The 18751-nt window shown below is 36.5% G+C and overlaps 1 protein-coding gene across 3 annotated transcripts in view; it reads left to right on the top strand.

Annotated features, from left to right (window-relative positions):
• LOC139129591 (roundabout homolog 1-like) overlaps positions 1 to 18751 on the top strand; it is a 364964-nt gene that overhangs the window by 79065 nt on the left and 267148 nt on the right. Inside the window, exon 2 of one of the 3 annotated variants that reach the window (XM_070695246.1) lies at positions 1332 to 1538. The gene's annotated coding sequence lies outside the window, so the exon portion shown is untranslated. Of the gene's footprint in view, positions 1 to 1331; positions 1539 to 16978; positions 17203 to 18751 lie in introns of those variants that run through there. The other 2 variants (XM_070695248.1, XM_070695247.1) reach the window with 2 other exon arrangements.

The following is an 18751-nucleotide window of genomic DNA, read 5'->3' as shown; positions in this document are numbered from 1 at the left end:
CGGTAAATATTTGGTAAATTGTTTCTCCAGTACCAAATTTTGTATGGTGGTCCTTGATTTTATTCTTGATTTCAAAATGGAATGGTTAAAGTTTCATTATGAAAAGTTTGAGCAACAGTTTAAGTCTTTCAAGTTCGACACACGAACTACCATGAGGTCAAATCATTTGGCAGTACTCTGGTAAATCCGACCTGCTCATGATTGGTCAAGCATACTTAAATAGCGTGAGGCATGTCAGTTACTGTTCTGATAAGCCATTCAACTGTTCACCCTTGTTCACTAGTGATTAGCAAACGGCCGCAATATGGGCTCCTGTGATTGGTCAATCAGTTGATATGCAATCTTATATGTAAAATACTGTCTATCATTATACATTTATGCCTGTAACCCATGAAGTTTCATTGTGAAGTAAATTTCTGTATTACTAGATGCAGAATCCAATAACAATGATGCCCATTCCAATAACTTTGGATGCTATTGGAAGCCATTTGACCTTTGACCCCATGAGTTATTTTGTGAACACCGAGAAAATTTAAGCAATATCATCATTTTTAAAATAAAACATGTATCTCACAAGAATGAAGTCACACAGTACACAAAGACTGGGCAAAACTATGAATTATAGTAAAATAATTCTGCTAACCAGTGTGGGTGACTATTTCGTTCGGTACACTTAGATGAGACGCCAGATGTGTACCTAGTTTGGTTGCATTATTTGTGGGACGAAATGTTTATGTACAGGGCATTTTGAAGACATGATGTTTTCAACTTTCCTTGTGGAATTTGACTTAAAAAAGGTATATGATAATAATGTTATTCACTGAATAGATTTTTGTTTTCGTCAATCGTACAATACAATTTTGTCCTAAAAACAACCTGAGAATACCTCTACTGCATGATGTACCTGATGTAAATGCAGGTATTTTGTGAATAACCTAATAATATTTTCCTTTGTGATGTGTATCATGCATAGGTCTCTGTCTGTCCCGTATTTGGTGTCTTTCTCTTCTGTATGGGAAGAAAGTCTCTGACGTCTGTTTAATGTTGAAGTGGTCTGTTTGTGAGGGAGCTGTCAATGTTTGAATGAAAAAAAAGAAAAAAAAGGAAAGGGGGGAAAAAAAAAAAAAAAAAAAAAAAAAAAAAAAAAAAAAAAAATATATATATATATATATATATATATATATATATATATATATATATATATATATATACTGTATATATATATATATAATTTCATTTTACTTTTGGATTTCAGAATAATCAGAATGAAGCTATGTGGAAATGATGTTGATAATTGATTTCCAAACCACCTTTTTGATTGCATTTTACAGGTTTGACAACACAGGGTCATTCAACTCAGGAGTTTAAAAGTCAAGAATAATTTCAGTGGAAGAAGGACGAAGATATATATTGCATATTATCGGCTTGTGTTTGCTGTTGGTTTCGTTAAAAAGGTGGATGTAAAGTCAAGATTTTTCATGTGACTCAAGTTTTCTGGGAAGAGGTTTTCTCCAGAAGTGCCTTTATCTAGCTGTCAGGTAGGTTAATTTGATATTGGTAATCGGTTCATCACAAGGATTTGTGATATACATGTGCAGGGGTGTTACATGTAAATAAGAACCAGTAGCCGGCAAACACAACCGGATTCTGTGTCTTTCTTCCGTGCCCACTTTTTTCTCAATATGGAGCACTTCTTCCCTCCCTCCCACTCTATCACTGGCTCCCTTAAGGGTGCATATGCTCCTAGAAAATCCTTGACAGTCCTCAAAGTTTAAAACCCCCCCTGAGGTCCTTGAGAAGTCCTGGAAAATTTGAGTCCCGGAAAGTCCTGGATAATTGATAATCCACCCACAACTTTCAAAAACGATATGATGGTCAGTCGTGATATTGAAAAGTAAAATGTAGAATGATATGTAAAAATGACATATTGTAAAATGATATCTGTAAAATGGTATTTAAAACCTCAAAGTCCTTGAAGTTTAAGTGAGTTTGAGTGTGTGGACCATGTCCACTGTCAATTCAACCAGCTTTAGAATATCACCAACTACTGTTCAGCTTAGTGTCACTCCTCACTTGTTGCTTTCTGAATTTTTCAATTCCTAGACCTTCACCTCTACCAACAATTTAAGGTAAGTTAAGATTATGCTGGGTGTGGGAGTTGCACAACCTAAATGAAAAAATAATCTTCACCTACTATATACAGTCTCAGATCATTTCCTGCTTAATATTAAAGTTCCATTAGCTCTATCGTTTTGCCTTTTTAAGATGGTGCAAAATCAAAAACAACTTATGTAACAATGCTTGCCAAAGTGCGAGCAAAGATTTCAAATATCGGCCACGAACACATAACTAAGATTTTAACCATCAAATCTTTTTCAACTTGCAAGTCATATATGGCCACTGCGAGCAAGTACAGAGTAACAATGAATAATCGACCGAATCAGTCGCCATGGATATGAAATATTGACATGTCAAAAGACAAGATGGCTTAATAACGGGAATCAAAAACATCTATCTGAAGATTGAGTGGTATTTTTTTTGTGAGCAAAATGTAAAATGAGACAGGTATTGGGCTTTAAGGGATTGTACAGCGAATCCAAAACCTGGAAGTGAAGACTCATTGCCATGGCAGTGTCTAGATTTGCCAGGAATACCAGGAAGATAATCATCAATATCATTGTTATCAATATCATTTTCATCATCAAAGTTTTATTGTCATCTGTAATCACAACAGTCTTTATGCCCGAGATAACAATGATAGTGAAGATGATTAGCATATAGATGTGCTGCACAGGGTGTGTTTTATCTGTATCATATTATTACATAGAGTGTAAATTACAGCAAGGTTTACATCACAGCATTTGTTTTTACCTTATTGAAAATTAACCCAGGTAACCCTGTAGTTCCCAGATGCCCAGAGTGGAAACTCTTCCAGAAACCATCGTTGATCATTGTCATTATCCTCATCTTCATCCTCACATCAATCACAATCCTTGTCATCGTCATCATTTTGATAATCACCACCACCACCACCATCATCACTATCAACATCATCATCGCCATCATCTTCATCATCATCATTTTGATCATTGTCATCATCATTGTCATTTCATCATATATCATTGTAGTATCACCATCATTATTATCACCATCATGGGCACCAGCAGCATCAGCATCATCTCCATGTTAATCTTGATCACCATTATCACCATCATCATCAGCTGTGATTGGAAGAACCTTGATGACATGTACAATGAGAATTATAAAGATGATGAGGCTGTCCTCTGCGTCTTATCTGCGTCATCAATCATTCCACACCATGTTCATTCTAGAAAATCTTTAAATTACAAAACTTCCACACCTGTTGCACCAATTTAAGAATTTCTGTAAGTTTCTACATGTCAGCCCGATACCAATATCATACACACAGTATATGTGATATTTTCTCGATACAGAGTGGAAGGAAAGAGATACAGTGGACCCTCGCTAAGTCGCGGGTGACGGGGTCCATAGCCAAAACCGCGACTTAGCGAGGGCCGCGACTTAGCGAGGGGCCTTGCAAAAGGGGGCAACTGTCTCCCATACTGTCTCCCATACTGTCTATGACAACAATAAAAACACATACATGTACATTGCTCCGTTTAATTTTATTTTATTAAATTGCAAATATATATGACAATTAACACACATTTTATTGAGGAGTGTCAAAAAATATTACAACATCAAATTAATTGAAAGATAAAGAATCTCAGTAAATTTGTCGCATGTCCATGTTCGTTCTCTCAAAATAATTGTCACTGTTTAAAGTTCAACGCGATTGGAAAAACTTGGTGATACTCGTCTGACGCTGTTTCTTCATCAAGCATTAGAAAGGAGGACAACAGTTTAACGTCTTTGTAATTCCGAGATTACATGTAGACTGCTGCTAGCAATCTGAAATGATGACAGATGACGGGGTGACATTTCATTTAATGGCTAATACCAATAATAAAAAAACGTCTTGGTGCGTTCGATGATTCAGTCAACCCAGGGGCTTATTCTCAGATCCAACAAATCAAAAATATGATCTCACCGGCATTCGTATAAAATCATCAATCCGTTGCTCCGACGACACACGGATAATGCATCGCGGGATAGTTATGGTGAAAGAACGGTGTACTCTGGCCCAGCATCAATAAACAATGGATTGAAATCTTGACAGTGTCTTTCTTACTTCTTGCGTGCTATAGTCTTCGTATTTTTCAGAGTATGGAGTTGGTAATTTTTATTCAGTTTGCAAAAAAAAAGCGGGACAAATTACGATGCGAAATGTAGTACATATTTTATTTTTGTGTCTTGCGAATTGAACAGTCACCATGTCACATCAGGTGTTGAACTTTGCAATTAACTCCCACTCATCACGTCAGCGTAATCTACCGGTTTTCACACCATTGAAAACCTAAACTGATAATTACTCACTAACCTGTGAACTCATGAACATGATGAACTGTAAAAACTGTGAAGTTACATTGTTCGTAACCTTAAATGTATCTATATTTATTCATCATTGACGTAAAGTATAAATTGTAATGGCTGTTCGTCAGGGGACCATATGGTTAGCAATATTTGAGAAAATGGGCAACTTGCCTTTTGATATACACAAGTTGATTGCCATTAATGCTTTCTACAACTTACTTTGAGAGAACTCTGATCTTATCTACTGCAGTTTCTTGTTACATATCCAAGCTGTCTTCAGCTTCGTAGGAGGTTGCCGTCATAAGGCCTGTGCGAGAAGAGTATAAAACACTTGTGTCAGTTTAAGAGTCTTATAGTCAGCGCATCGGTGTAAGAGTTTTATGGTTGTCATGCTGGTATAATCGGCGGGATTACACGGATTAGGCGAGGGCAGTGATATATTGTCAATTTGTAAAAGTCTGTGTTTCACTCCTGCTGCCTTCGAATGAGTCATACTCCGGGAATTACAATACCCCTCTGTTTTATAAGTAGATTACGATTTTTGCCTCAGTGTGTATTTCACTGCAAATCAGCTTACGGATGTCCTTGTGAAAATACATGTATGTCTTTATGATGTCAAGGTTAAGATTGCAAGAATTGAACTCCACAAATTACTGCTCCTTTTCCTCTGTTCCGTTTGTGTGAGCTTTGTGACAAAAGTTTTCATCCATTGGACCAAATATTGGTTGCGTGTGAATCTCTCCAAAGCGGTAGTCAGTTCAAGCTTTCCCCGAATTGATCTTCAAATTTTGTGGTGTCACTTTCTTACCTCCATTATTTCTCAGAATTTCAAACTCTGTCATCGTCAGAGGAGTCCTGGCTTACAGATCATCAAATTACCCAGATTACATCGGGGTAGGTAGGTGTGGCAACAATTTCTGAAGGTTGTTTTTTCCCAGAATGCATTGCTGCGTGTTACGCAAGTAATTGCTTTCCAAAATACATGCAGCCTTAATCAGGAAACCACTGCATGGTCACCATAGGCACTATAGGACCTGATGTCTTCTTGCTCCTCTGCCTTTGATCAGTGACCCAGCAGTTGGAAGGAAATAAAGTCTTTCTTGTCAAGTCCATCTGCCACTATCAGGTCAAGTTAATGAAAGCCACCCAGCAAAATAATGATGTACTCTACCAAACAATAAATTTTCACTATGTGGAAAGCCTTAAAACATACATCCATTTTTGTTGGTATTGACATCCCTCATGTGTAGATGTGGTGCTTGTAGTGGCTTACTTGTTCGATACCTCCATCATTGTGCACTGGTTTTAAGTATTACTCACCCTGTACAAGGCTATATTGTTTTATTTCGCAATCCATATTTATTCTCACGGAAAGGTTTTATCTGTCACATGTAGGATTATGATTGTATCCACTGTTACCCACTGTGTAATATACCGGTATGTCACCCATGAGATAATATCTGTCACCATGAGGCTATCTGTCACCATGAGGTTACATTGTATATTTGTCACCCGTAAGGTTAAAGCTGCTACCCATAAGGCAATATCTGTCACCCATAAGGCAATATCTGTTACCCATAAGGCAATATCTACTACCCGTAAGGCAATATCTGTTACCCATAGGGTAATATCTGTCATCCATAAGGTAATATTTTGTCACCCATAAGGTTATGGCTGCTACCCATGAGGTAGTATCTGTCACCCATAAGGTACTGTATGGTTGCATCTGTCACACATAAGGTTAATATCTGTCACAAGCAGGTTATATTTGTCCATGGTTATGTCATATCTGTCCACACCTAGTGTTAAAATATCTTGTTGGATGCATAGCATAATTTTCAACAAAATAACACGGGTTGCAATGGTGATTAATCCTTGAAATGTCATGCTTGTGTCCAAAGAGAAAGCCGTAAAGTTGGAAAAAAGTAACAATGTGGGTGTCTTCCAGGAAACTTTACAGAATCTGATATACTCTGCAAGGTTTGATGTTCTTTAAAGTTGCTTAAAATTTAATGAAGGATGTTTCCTGAGCTGATTAACATCGAATCAAGTTAGGAGATCGCAAATGAATTAAAATTTTAGCAGTCAGAAGAGGCTTAGAAAAGTGTAATTGATTCAAAAAGTAATTCAATACTGGGGTGGTGATATTCTCTCTGTTGAAAGCCTACGCCACGTCTCAAACAAGAAGTCTTAAAATTGCTCTAGATGGTTTGATCTCAGAGTCTGTTCGCATCTTAGCGCTTTGTTTCGTTCTGCAACTTGATAATTGGTGAATAAAAGTGGCAGATGAGCGTGATCCGCAAAGCCAAAGCGATAAACTTTTGTCAGTTTTTTCAGAGATCACCGGCGAAGCCATATCTAGTCACAGGAAATCTTTCACACTTCCGGAAAAACCTCCTGGCACTGCTTGTTTCGGCGCAAAGCACAGAAGATCTGCTATCTAGCATCTCTGCATCTAAGTCCTTATGGTGCCAATTTGTTTGTCTAATGCATATGTCGCCGTTCTATGGTATGCAAATTTCTCGTCTTGGCTCCAAGTGAAAAACATCACACCAGTAACTAACAGTGTGCCTCGTAACCTGTGATATTTCTCAAGTTTTTGAGTCAGTGTAAGGGTAGAAAATTTGGAAATGAAAGTTTCTTAATCCTGTGTTATGCAAATTTCTCGTCTTGGCACCAAGTGTACAACATCTAATGAGCGACGGTGTGCCTTAGGCCCTGGTACCTTGTGATGTTTCTGAAATTTTGAGTCAGTGTAAAAATTTTTGGAAAGAGGAAATTTCTTAGGTTTTATACCCATGCACTCAGTATAGGCAAAATTTTCTTTCAAAAGTAAAAGAAAATTTACTTGAATCAATGTTGTGAGAGTATGACTTGGAGGGTACATTGGTTTGCAAGTTACCATAAATCATCAGGATATTTCATCCGTTATGCAGTGTTGTTATATCTGTGACACTGATGGACAATGAAAAAATATATCCAAAATTAGGGACTTTGATATAAACAATTGTCACCCAAAGTGTAGCTGTAACTGTTGATGATTTGTCACTCATTTTTGAATTGAATGTCAACTTACAGCTTCTTGTTCTACTCCCCAAAGCGTAGACAACATTCAACTTGTCAACTCAGCCTGTACGTGTGTAGACTGCATTGTTGTTGTTGATAAGTGAATTCTGGTCCGGACTAGAAGTCAAATGTACACAATAATAGTGCATTTCATGTAGACGCTGTGCTATCAAACTTACGGTTACTGTGGTTTAACATGTTTTGGTTTTGGTGGGGGGGGGGGGCGGCAGAACAAGATATTGTGATTGATATACAGAACAAAAATAGCTGGAAAAATCATGAAAAATTACAGCAACTGGCCCTTTAAAGTCTAATATGGCATCAGTCTTCAGAATGATATCAGGACAAGTTATGCCAGTAACCTATCATGTATGTCATTTGTAGTCATCAAGATACAGGATTGCGGTAACTGCTTTTAATGTTGAACTTGAAGATTCAATATGGCAGCACAGGAGGTGTAGTATTCCAGTATTTTCTACATGTCGTCCAAGCTTATGTCATAACATTGGGCTTGATATCACAGAGTTATTCAGCTTTGAAACGTTGAACAGACAACAATAACTGCAGCATCATCATGGTCACACAAATATATGTAAATAACAAATCTATGAGTATTGGTAATAGAAGAGGTGATTTTTACCCCTTGAGCGCCAAGGTCAATTTTGTTGCTCTTATAAAGTATAACTCAGTTAATTTTTGTCAGATTTTTGCTAAATTTTGAAAAAACTGTGGATGATAAAATAGCATTCTCATTTGGTCCAAAATTATCAGAAAAATTACAGAAAAGTTCATAAAAATTGGTAAAATGTTGCACTAAAATTTTGGTGGGAAAAATACAACAGTCAAAAGGTTAATGATGATTTCCATGAATGAGCTTAAGATAGCACTCGAAAATGAAAGACTTAAACGTTTGCTCAATCTTTCCCTTCGTAAACTTTTAATTATTCAGAATATAAAATCAGACTAGAAGTCAGGAAACACCATCCAAATTTTGGGTACAAGGAAACACATTACCTAAAATTTACCAGCATTTGAAATTCTAAATGGCCACTATCTCTATGTTAATTCTACGGGAAAAATGAAATTTCATTTTCACAAATATAAGATGGTAAGAATTTTATCTACTCTGTTCAAACTTCAAAGTTAACTGCTACAGGTGGTAGATCAGAAATGTATTAGAAAAATTTTGGTCAAAATATATGACCCTTATATGCATTGAGCTTTACTCAAAACATTCCTCCTGAAAAAATGAGATTGCAGTAATTTATTGAATCTTGATTTTATTTTTTTCAAAAAAATTGACAAAATACACAGCTGTATCAATAGTTTAAAATAAACATATATGAATAATCTGATTGAGTGAAAGAGAAAAATTGAAAATTGAGCATGTGACAGAATAAATAAATAAATAATAATAAATAATGAATATTGAATTGGTTAGAGTGGAAAAAACTCAGTAAATAAACAAGGCCTTAAAAACTCTTTTTCTGGAGTCCTGGTGTATATAGATTTCTCGAATTTTTAAGAAAGAAAAAGCCAAGGTATTTGAATAGGGCTCTACTGGGTTACTAAGCTTTCTGCGTGGACAAACCTTTGTTGACAATTTTTGAAAAGTGTATTTAAAAGTGCCTACATGCTTACTGGTTGTCATGTTGCATTGTAAATTATGGATCCGAAGTGGGAAAAAAGTTCTGCTTTGAATCTTGAATAGGTGCTCGTATTTCATGGAAACAATAATTAATGTAAAAAAATGTGTGTGTGTGTGTGTTTTGTGTGAAACTTTTGTGGCTGAATTTTGAAGAGCTTGACCCACTTACCTTTCAAAATTTTGATTGGATACAAAAAAGAATAATTACACAGGCCTAAACATCTAAATTTTATTATCACATGCACAAGCCAAGTTTGTCGTCTCCGAACAAAAAATACGGGATTTATTCTCTGGTCGTTTTACGTCACGACAACCCGCGTCTATGTCATCAATTTGGGTGCGTCGGACCTTTTTTGTGTCGATCTTCGGTGTGCTCGTAAATATGTAAACAAACAACATGGCGGCCGATGTTTCTCCCACGATCAGAGTCATGTAATGAAATCGATATTTTCACAGACTACGACAATACTAATCCGAACAATGTAAACACAAGAGTGTACCGCCTGTATATTCCGAAGGAATTAAGTGAATTATTTGCGGAAACAACGGACTCGAAGCTGGTCGCGAATACCGTGGGTTCCGTACGCATTGCAAACAGGGTCAGGCGCGACGTTTACAGTGTTCGCACCGTCGCGTCGAGATTCAGTCGATATTTGTTCCCGAAAAATAGCGTATCTTCGTCAGTGATAAATTTCCAGGACTATACTATCTTTGAAATAGAGTATAACTTTGCGGAAGGCAGCCTACGTGTAGACCGAGAGCTGTCATTTGCTCCACACAAGAACGAACGTGAGCGCTATCGCACACGACGGACGACTGGAAATGATTGACAACTTGTGCACGGCGTACTGATATTTATTTCTAAAGTAGTTCAAAAGTTTAAACGCGGAATCTTCATGGAAAACTTATTTTATTTTGCAAAAAATAACGAATTCTTGGCTTGTGCATGTGATAAGTATATTATTCCCTAATATTTTTCTTCGTTCAGCTCGGAAAATACTCGTGACGTAATGACCGTGTCACCACTCGTCTTCGACTTGTGGTGACACGGTCATTACGTCACTCGTATTTTCCTTCGCTGAACGAAGAAAAATCTTAGGGAATAATATCTAAATGTTGCCTGGCTTGGAGTGCAAAAAAAAGGAATCGATAAATTAATGATCTGATTCCCCTTTGCATCTATTACCCTCTGAAGTCAGGTTATGTTCATTGGGTACACTGCACCTACCGTAGATTAAGGACTTGTATGGGATGGATTGTAAATGACTTGATTATAGAGTGATAGAGTGTAAATTAATCATATTTGTACATCCAGCAAGCGATGAAATTAATTTTCTATAAGTGATAATCTACAGTACACTTGGAATATCACAATGGCTTGTCACTCTGTCCGGACGTCCTCAGAACATGTAGCCGTTACTTGTACCACTGGGATGTATAAACTGTTGTTTGTTGACCTCGGGGTCATGATGACCCCTTTCAATCTTAATCTTTTGTTCAAATAAATGGGATTATCTCCTTCAAGACGCTAGTTGCCCGATTGCCGCTGTGCAACTGTCAGTCCAGAAGAAAATATGGGAATGAGAAATCCACAAAGGATTTAAACGTGTAGGCGTGGGACTGTGCTGTTGTCGGGGGACCATACAGAAATGAAAAATTCAATCATATTTTCAACTTTCTGTGATTGTCAGTCCGTAATGGAGTTGTTTTCAAATGGGACTTACATTCATTTGTCAATATTACTGCATTTTCGTGCTGTGTAGCTAATCTATCAATGATATTAGTTTCTTTTTCGTCTTGCAATTCAACTCAAATGATCTTAGCATTTTGAAAGATGATTTGATGAAGCTATTCTGTGTGTATAAGAACAGAGAATTACCAACACTCCAGGCAATCGATTGCATGTTACTTTGAAGTTGCGATTACGGCTCGGTATTAGCGGTATTAGCGTTGGTCGACACAGCAATGGTGAATGTCAAAGGTCACTGTCTTGGCGTATTCTTTAATCCTTCATTGATTTATGATAAGTCGTGAATATTAATGTCCTTTGATTTCCACTTAATAACAGGAGCAGTTCCTCCCCCCCCCCCTCCATGCACACACACAAAAAAAAAACATCGTTCAACACAAACTCAACTCAAATCATGCTAAGAATACCAATTATAAAGCGTGATGGATGGATTAAGTGATCCAACTGCTCTTTTTTTCCCTTCCTGATGTGCAGCAACCTGTTTCCCCCACATTGCCTGTAAGCAGGTCCACACTCACCATTAATAACAATGGGTTTTGGGCCAAACCATGGTGTTGAAAGGGTAAAGACAAGACTATCATGAGCAGTGACATGATACAAACTGTAACATTTCTGGGTAAGGAGCTCTTTAAAAGAATCTGGCAAAAAGCACAAGACACGACCTCCAACATTTAGAGCCCTATGTATCCCTGCCTTTATTTTGTTCCATCTATGTGCTTTTATTTGAAAGAATGATCCAATAATTCAAAGACATGTTTCTCTACAAAATGTTGCAGCCAATAAAAATCGTTTCTTACTCAAATAATATAGGTAAATTTCACTGATTTGGTAGTGTTACAGGTTTGCGACTCAGAAAAATGAAATTTCTAAAGTATAATTCCTCTTGTGAGCTGTTCATTTCTCATGAACTTTTCCTCAAAATCTGGTGTAGCGTAGTGACAGAACCTCAAATGCGCCAAAGATTTTAATTTTCATTTCGAGAGAACAACTCAGATCAAATTTTTGGATTCTAAAAAATTTGAAAAATTCTTTGCTTGCGTTGTAGCTTGATTTGAGTCATTTTGAAAACTGCATGAAAATGTTTTCACTTGCTTGTTTTCATGAAATTCAAAAATGTCATTTTTAACTGTCAAGTTTGATGGAGGATGGTGACCGTTTTGTATTTGAAATACAGGTAAATTGAAGGAATTTCATAAACTCTACTGGACAGTTTCCTTGGTGAGGCTAGAGCTCTGATTTTTTATCCTGGATTATGAAACAAACTGGTGAATATTTCCGTCAGCAAAGTATACACTTAGGTAAATAACTCATTTTCTGCATACTTGTTTCCTTGAGTTGTAATAAAGAAAGAAGTGAACTTTCTTGAAACCCTTGAATAGTTGAATTGATAAATAACTAATATTATGATACTAAAATTTCATGTTAAATGGCCATTTTAGCCATATATACACCTCCTAGCGTTGTAATAAAGTTTGGCATGATGAGAATTAATCAGAATCTTGAAGGTTTCGAACTCACTTGGGGACCCGAACACAAAGTGGGCCATAAAAGATTAAAAGTGTTCATGCCACTGTTGGCTGTATGCATACAATATTAAACAGGAACACTAAAATTTATCGGCCGCGTCTGCCCTTCTTGGAATTTTTACTGTCAACTTGAGGTGTCAAGCAAGAATGTCTTCGTCTTGCTTTGGTGCTTGCATTGTTATGCAAATTTCACCCGAATGAAAAATGAGCAGATGCCGTTTTTGAATCTGAATTCATAAAATCTGAATTGTCAGAAAATATTTCAAAAATTTCAAAATATCGTAGTGCCAGCTTAAGGTTGAGAGTTTTTTTAATAGAAAAGGTGACTCAAAAACATATTTTTGGGAAATTTCAGAATTTTGTCATATAGTTCATGTATTTCTATGTCCAAGAAATCTTAGAAGACATGCAGGAAAAACGACATGTGTCTATGAAACTAATTGGGCAAAATATGAAACATTTTTACAACATAGTAGCAACAGTAGGTTTGTTACTGCCAGAAAACTACATTGCTAGTTTTGACCTCATATCTTTTCGTGTTTGTATTCTGCATCTTGCGTTGGCAGTTTCCAATATAACAAAATTCAATGCGCAATTTTCAGGAATGAGATAATGGCCTTAAGAAAAAGTTAAAATTTTGAAATTTCCTCTTTTGTAGAGAATTTTTGTCATTTCTGTAAGTGAATTTTTCACAAGTCCTTAAGTGAATCAGACGTGTGTTAAATGCGTGATTTGCAGCGGTGAAATTTCATCCATTTGGCAACTGGGTATTCAGTGAGATAAAAAGTCATAAATTGTTTAATGTCCAGATTATTGTCATTTTGTTCACTGCATGTTAAAATTACTCTTGGCTTGGGATTTGAATAATTTTTTTTACTTTGTACTTCAGGTCAGGGGTCAAATGGTGTACAAGCATGAAAATTAGGCAAATTGTTACAGTAATGAATTGGACAATGTAGAAAGTTGACTTTTACAAATAAATATTATGTCAATCAATTGTCATATATATTTTGGGAAATTTTAAAGGCCTATGTTTTTGAAATGGTTGGTATTTTCCTTGGAAAAAATGAAGGGAGAAAAAAAATTATTATTCTGTGTATGTGGTCAGTGCTTTGTGAAGCAATGATTCATGGAGTTTCATTGTTGAATACAAGATGTCTGTAGAATACCGTAATATCCCAGGAGATGACAATATCTACAGCCCATTCAACTCAGCGACGACTGAACTCGTCTTAAGATACAGACTGTCTCAAAACCCAAATGGAAAGCCGAATAAGGAATAGAGACTTTTTACAGTGAGGTCTAGGGAGTGCCAGGGGGCTCTTGTGCTGTGCGGTCTCCACGCTGGCTGCGATGTAACATGCACATGCGGGAAAAAAAAACTTCTTGTGGCGTACTATGGGGCTATATGCTGTAATTGAAACTTACCTTTGATATTAAGAGTATTGTGAACTGAGAGGTGGGTGTGTCCACTGCCCTTGGATTGTAAAAACAGCCTGTATATGCCAAGGGTATACAATGGAATAATCAAGGTATTAATAGTTTGTTTTGCGGATCTTAATGAATGTCATGTTAGTCAACCTCTAATCCACATACAGAAATGTTTTCATGAAAATTTGGACCACTGGCATGAAAAAATACCCACTGAAACTCTCATTAAGAATTGATACATTGCAAGGTTTGAAATGGCTAAACAGATGAACTAGGAACAAGTGTGTCAGAAGGGTATAAAGCATATTGCTGAAATTGAAAATATTATACTTAGATTTTGTAATTCATAAGAACTTGCAATGTGTACTTTTACTAACATTTATATAAAAAAAAATGAGAAAAAAAGATTTTCATGTTAAACGGTGACGTTATAGTTAATATGATCACCCAGCTCTCACTTCTTCAAAAATGTGTTGCTTTAATCAAGGCGTCTTTGACACCACTCCTTGATCAGTAACTCTGAAGACTCGTCTCAGTTTTCTTTCCGTCTTCATCCTGTGCCTTCATTTGACTGTCACCTTACACTATGTGTAGGTATAATGTGATAATGATACACTGAAGCTTCTTTGCCTAGTGCAGAAAAATTTTCCCAGCATATCTTGGAAAGAGGAAAGGAAATTAATTTCAAAAAATTCATGACTTTGCCCGTAGAGATCACCTGTATATACTCCTGGTATACATTTATGAGTAGGACAGCGATTGCTTTTGATAATTATTTGCGATACATACTTTCATCATGTTTATCAGCTGCTAGTTATGTGCCACTAGTTTCTTGTTCTATTCGTGCATGAAGTATGAAAAAATCTAAGAAACTCTCATGTGAATGCCCTTGCCTGTATTGTGTTATTTGCTGTCATCAACAAATGAATGAGGGTCTTCAGTTGAATTAATGTGGACTGTGTAAGACAATTAATATACCGGTATAGTAGCAACTCTAGAATCTTTAACCCTTTCACCCCCAAATTCCTTACATGGATGCATCCACCCTATTGATAACAATAGGATCGTATCATAATGTGGCAGTGTATGGGTTAAAGAATGGCACATACTTAGTACTGAGGAGAAAAGAATGAGCAGAAAAAGAAGTAAGTTATTGTTTATCCTAATTATCATAAGCCAGGATTTCCTTTAAGGTGTGTGTACACACCGTACAAATATTTCTTATAAACTAGCAAGAAGAGGTTTATATACATGACCCGCTTTTGTGAAGGCACTGAATGTAACTTAATCAAATAGAGACACTATCGGACACGCCCAGAGTGCTGGCATTTCTTGAAATTCCTGTTTCCTGTCTCGTGCAGTGCATTGAGACTCGCAACTCATACCAGTTCCAAATAAGCATCATCAAGTCCGTAGCTCACCAGATATGCATCATAAAAGCCTCCACGACCTTTGACCTCCCAAACCCGAGATTACCTCCGCCAGGGGATGATTTGCATGGTGTTTGTTCTTTCGCCGGCAATAAAACTCAAAATTAATGCCGAATTGGGTGCCACTTCATACCTGGGAATGGTCCCGGTGGATTTGACAAGGGCCCATTCGATTCCCAGGTGAGGCCACCACCGGGCGTACAATAGACATCAATCAGCCAACCAATCGTATCGGTTCATTTATCAGCCCAGTCGGGTGAATCATCCTGTTTTAATGCAGTCGACGGAATTGTTCTGGAAAAGAAATATGTCCGTCAAAAAGAGAAACCACTTGTTTGACAGTTCTCTGATTGCTTGGCGAAACAAAATGAAGAACTACAAATCATCAAGCTTTTTTGTGATGTAAAGTTGACACCTCAAAAGTGACTTCACAATAAAGCATAAGGTGTGCCTGCTATCTTTCATGGCATTCCACTTTTTTGACAGTTCTATGATTACTTGGCAAATGAAAAATTAAGTTGTTTTTTTTCTGATGTGAGTTGTTGCAAGTTTACACCTTATAGGTGACTTAGAGCATAATAGTTGTGAGACATTTGCCTCTAAACTAACCTGGCTCTCCACTGTCTCATGAAAGTTCTGTGATGCAAGAAAATATTTAATTTAAGTACACTAGTACAGGTACAGCAATGACACAGAGAAATTTCCAAAGTTCTTACACCGACTCAAAGAGTTTGTGAGTTACGAGGGCGTATTGGTAGTGAGACATATAAAACAGTAACAGAGTGGGACAGTTTCTTGTATCATGGAACATACATTGATCGGTATTAGTATTGAATCAGCTGGAATTTTAGAAACCAGTGGCAATTTCACAGTTACATATATGTGTTTCATCTGTCAGACTTGACATTTAATGAATTAATGTTCATTGAATTTTGTACAAAGTGCATTACATCATTTGAACTACTTTTAATAGTAAGTTTTGATAATTTTAATTTTTTAATAATTTTTGAACTTTGCAAAAGAAGAGAGGGAACAAGTATGAATTTCCACTGTGCTACATCAGTAGCTGCATTATTACAGTTAGAAAACAGCGATTTTTTTTATAAAATTAATTAACCAGCAGCTATGTTCAATATATCAGAATTTGAACAAGAGAGAAAAGCTTTCTATAATTCTCCAATTACAGGGTATGAACTGTTTTCTAAAGCTGTTTTGTAAAACTGCCTTGAAATATGTAAGCATCTTATTATGATTGAACTGATACAATATATGCTTCAACCGGAAATATGCAAATTAACATCAATTGTAATTGTGTACGAATTAAAATTTTATGCATTTGCAGGTAATAAGCAACCACAGGTACTTAGGTAAAATTTTCTTAAAAGTGTTAATTTTCAAAATTGTCTATTGGATGGTGTACTACCGGTGTGCTGCAGATATTGAAAAAACTATAAATGATCAGCAGCTTCAAAACTTTAGTTCATCTGTTTCAAACTTGAGAAAATTGTGTCAAAGTTAATTGAAACATTTTGATTAAATTGCGAGTAAAATGTATCTTCACAACATGAAATACTAGCTTGGGGGGTCTTGCTGCAACAATTGGGTTGTAACTGTGCATAGCAGAACAGTATGCCTCAGAGGAGTTTGAGTTTAGAACAGGCTAGGGGAGCTTATCAGTGATTGACTAAAAAAACGGATAGTCAAAGTGTATTCTTATCACCATCTACACAGACTGCATAATAATTTTGATCAGATGTTTGATTGACATTGCCATAAGCTACACATTGTATCACGGGAGAGAGCGAGCCTGCTTTTTCCGACTTTCAGATGTTTTGGAGAATCACTGGGATCGGTGAAAGACATTGGTGAACGTCTTGAGGTAGGATCTACCGTCTTGTAAGTCTCTGTGTCATTGCCTTTTTTTACCTGTGCCGGTCAGTTTGGGTTGAATTCGCAAATTTGTGTTGTTGGATGTGCTAGTTGTAATTCTGTTGATCGACACCGACACATGCATGCTAAAATTGAGAGGGTATTTATTTGTGCGTCTTTGATCTTATCAGTGGCGAGGAAGATGAACATTTACTTCAGTCGTTGAGAGCCTTGAAGAGTACAAGGACAACGTCTTCACTGTGTCACCGTTCTCATCACAATTGAAAAACGACTTGCCCTCTCTCCTCCAAATATTCCATTACATACACACTTCATCTCCCCCCCTTGCAGTTGTCATCGTACTGGCATTCTTTTAGATTTTTATTCAAAAATTTGTCAAATTGGGCAACATCGACTCACTTTGCATTGATATTCAAGGTTTTCTTTAAGTCTCTGTGGATGATCATAAAGCATGTCATTACACTTACAGGCTGTTTATCATTTTTGTCATGTCATCCATGCTTGCATTCAACATTAGCCCAAGAAGCTATTTGAATATTTTATACAGTGACAATAATTTCATATTTTTTTCTAGGTTACCAAAACATCTAGCTGCCAATAATATTTAACTGAAATGTAAAACAAAACAATTTATGCATCTATCCTGCTGAAATGATTGCGCCTCATTTAAAAAAAAAAAAAATTTTAGTTCAGTTTTTTTAAAGTAGCTCATATATTTAAAAAAATGGCAAATTAATGAAGTCACACCATTACAGTGAAAATAGGTATTTGCTCCATTGTTGGTTTGTCAAAAGCAGTGCAATGGCTAAGGTAATACCCATCACTATGCCTAACTGTGACACTTTTATGGTACTGTGTACAGCTGAAAAAACAATTGGACCCACATTGAGCAATTTAACAAATCAAAATATTCTTAGGGGATTCTCTTGCTTCATAGAGATATGGAAAGGCCCCCTAAGATGGGCCAGATGTTTTCACTGTGAAGATTGGGCCCAGTGATCCACATGTACGCCCATTTGTCTGCACTGGCTCATAATATCAATGTATCTAACCAAATAACCAAATGGTGTCAATTTGAAGGGCACACACCCTAAAGCCATTCTTTTCCCCACTATTGCACAATGTTGATAATCTTGTGCAATTTTATTCGACCTAGTCAACCAATGCTAAAGACAGTATCCTCATTTCGCATCAGGCTAATATAATTGTGCTCATACACTAGTGGGTGCTGATGCTGTCTTCTATTTGCTTTGCGTTTCTCATGATTACATATTTTCATAATCAAATGTACCACTTATTACATCCAGGCACCTTTCATTAATCTTCTAGTGTCCGTGTTAATGTGATTACACTTAACCTATTCCCAATGAACATGTTGTCGTAGAATTGTCAATTTTTGAGGTTAAGGAGTAATAGTACAGCTACTGTACTACGGTATACTGCTTCTGTCAAAAATTTGAACCATTTCAAATTACCGGTACAAACAAAAAAAATCACAGAAAAATTGTCTTTGAAGGTTGTGGGTCTATGTTTTTCCTACAGTTCTTGATCTCAA

Source organism: Ptychodera flava, chromosome 3 (genome assembly GCF_041260155.1).
Source record: "Ptychodera flava strain L36383 chromosome 3, AS_Pfla_20210202, whole genome shotgun sequence".
Taxonomy (NCBI): Eukaryota; Metazoa; Hemichordata; class Enteropneusta; family Ptychoderidae; genus Ptychodera; species Ptychodera flava.
Note: the sequence above shows the minus strand (reverse complement) of the source record. Positions and strands in the feature narration are given on the sequence as shown.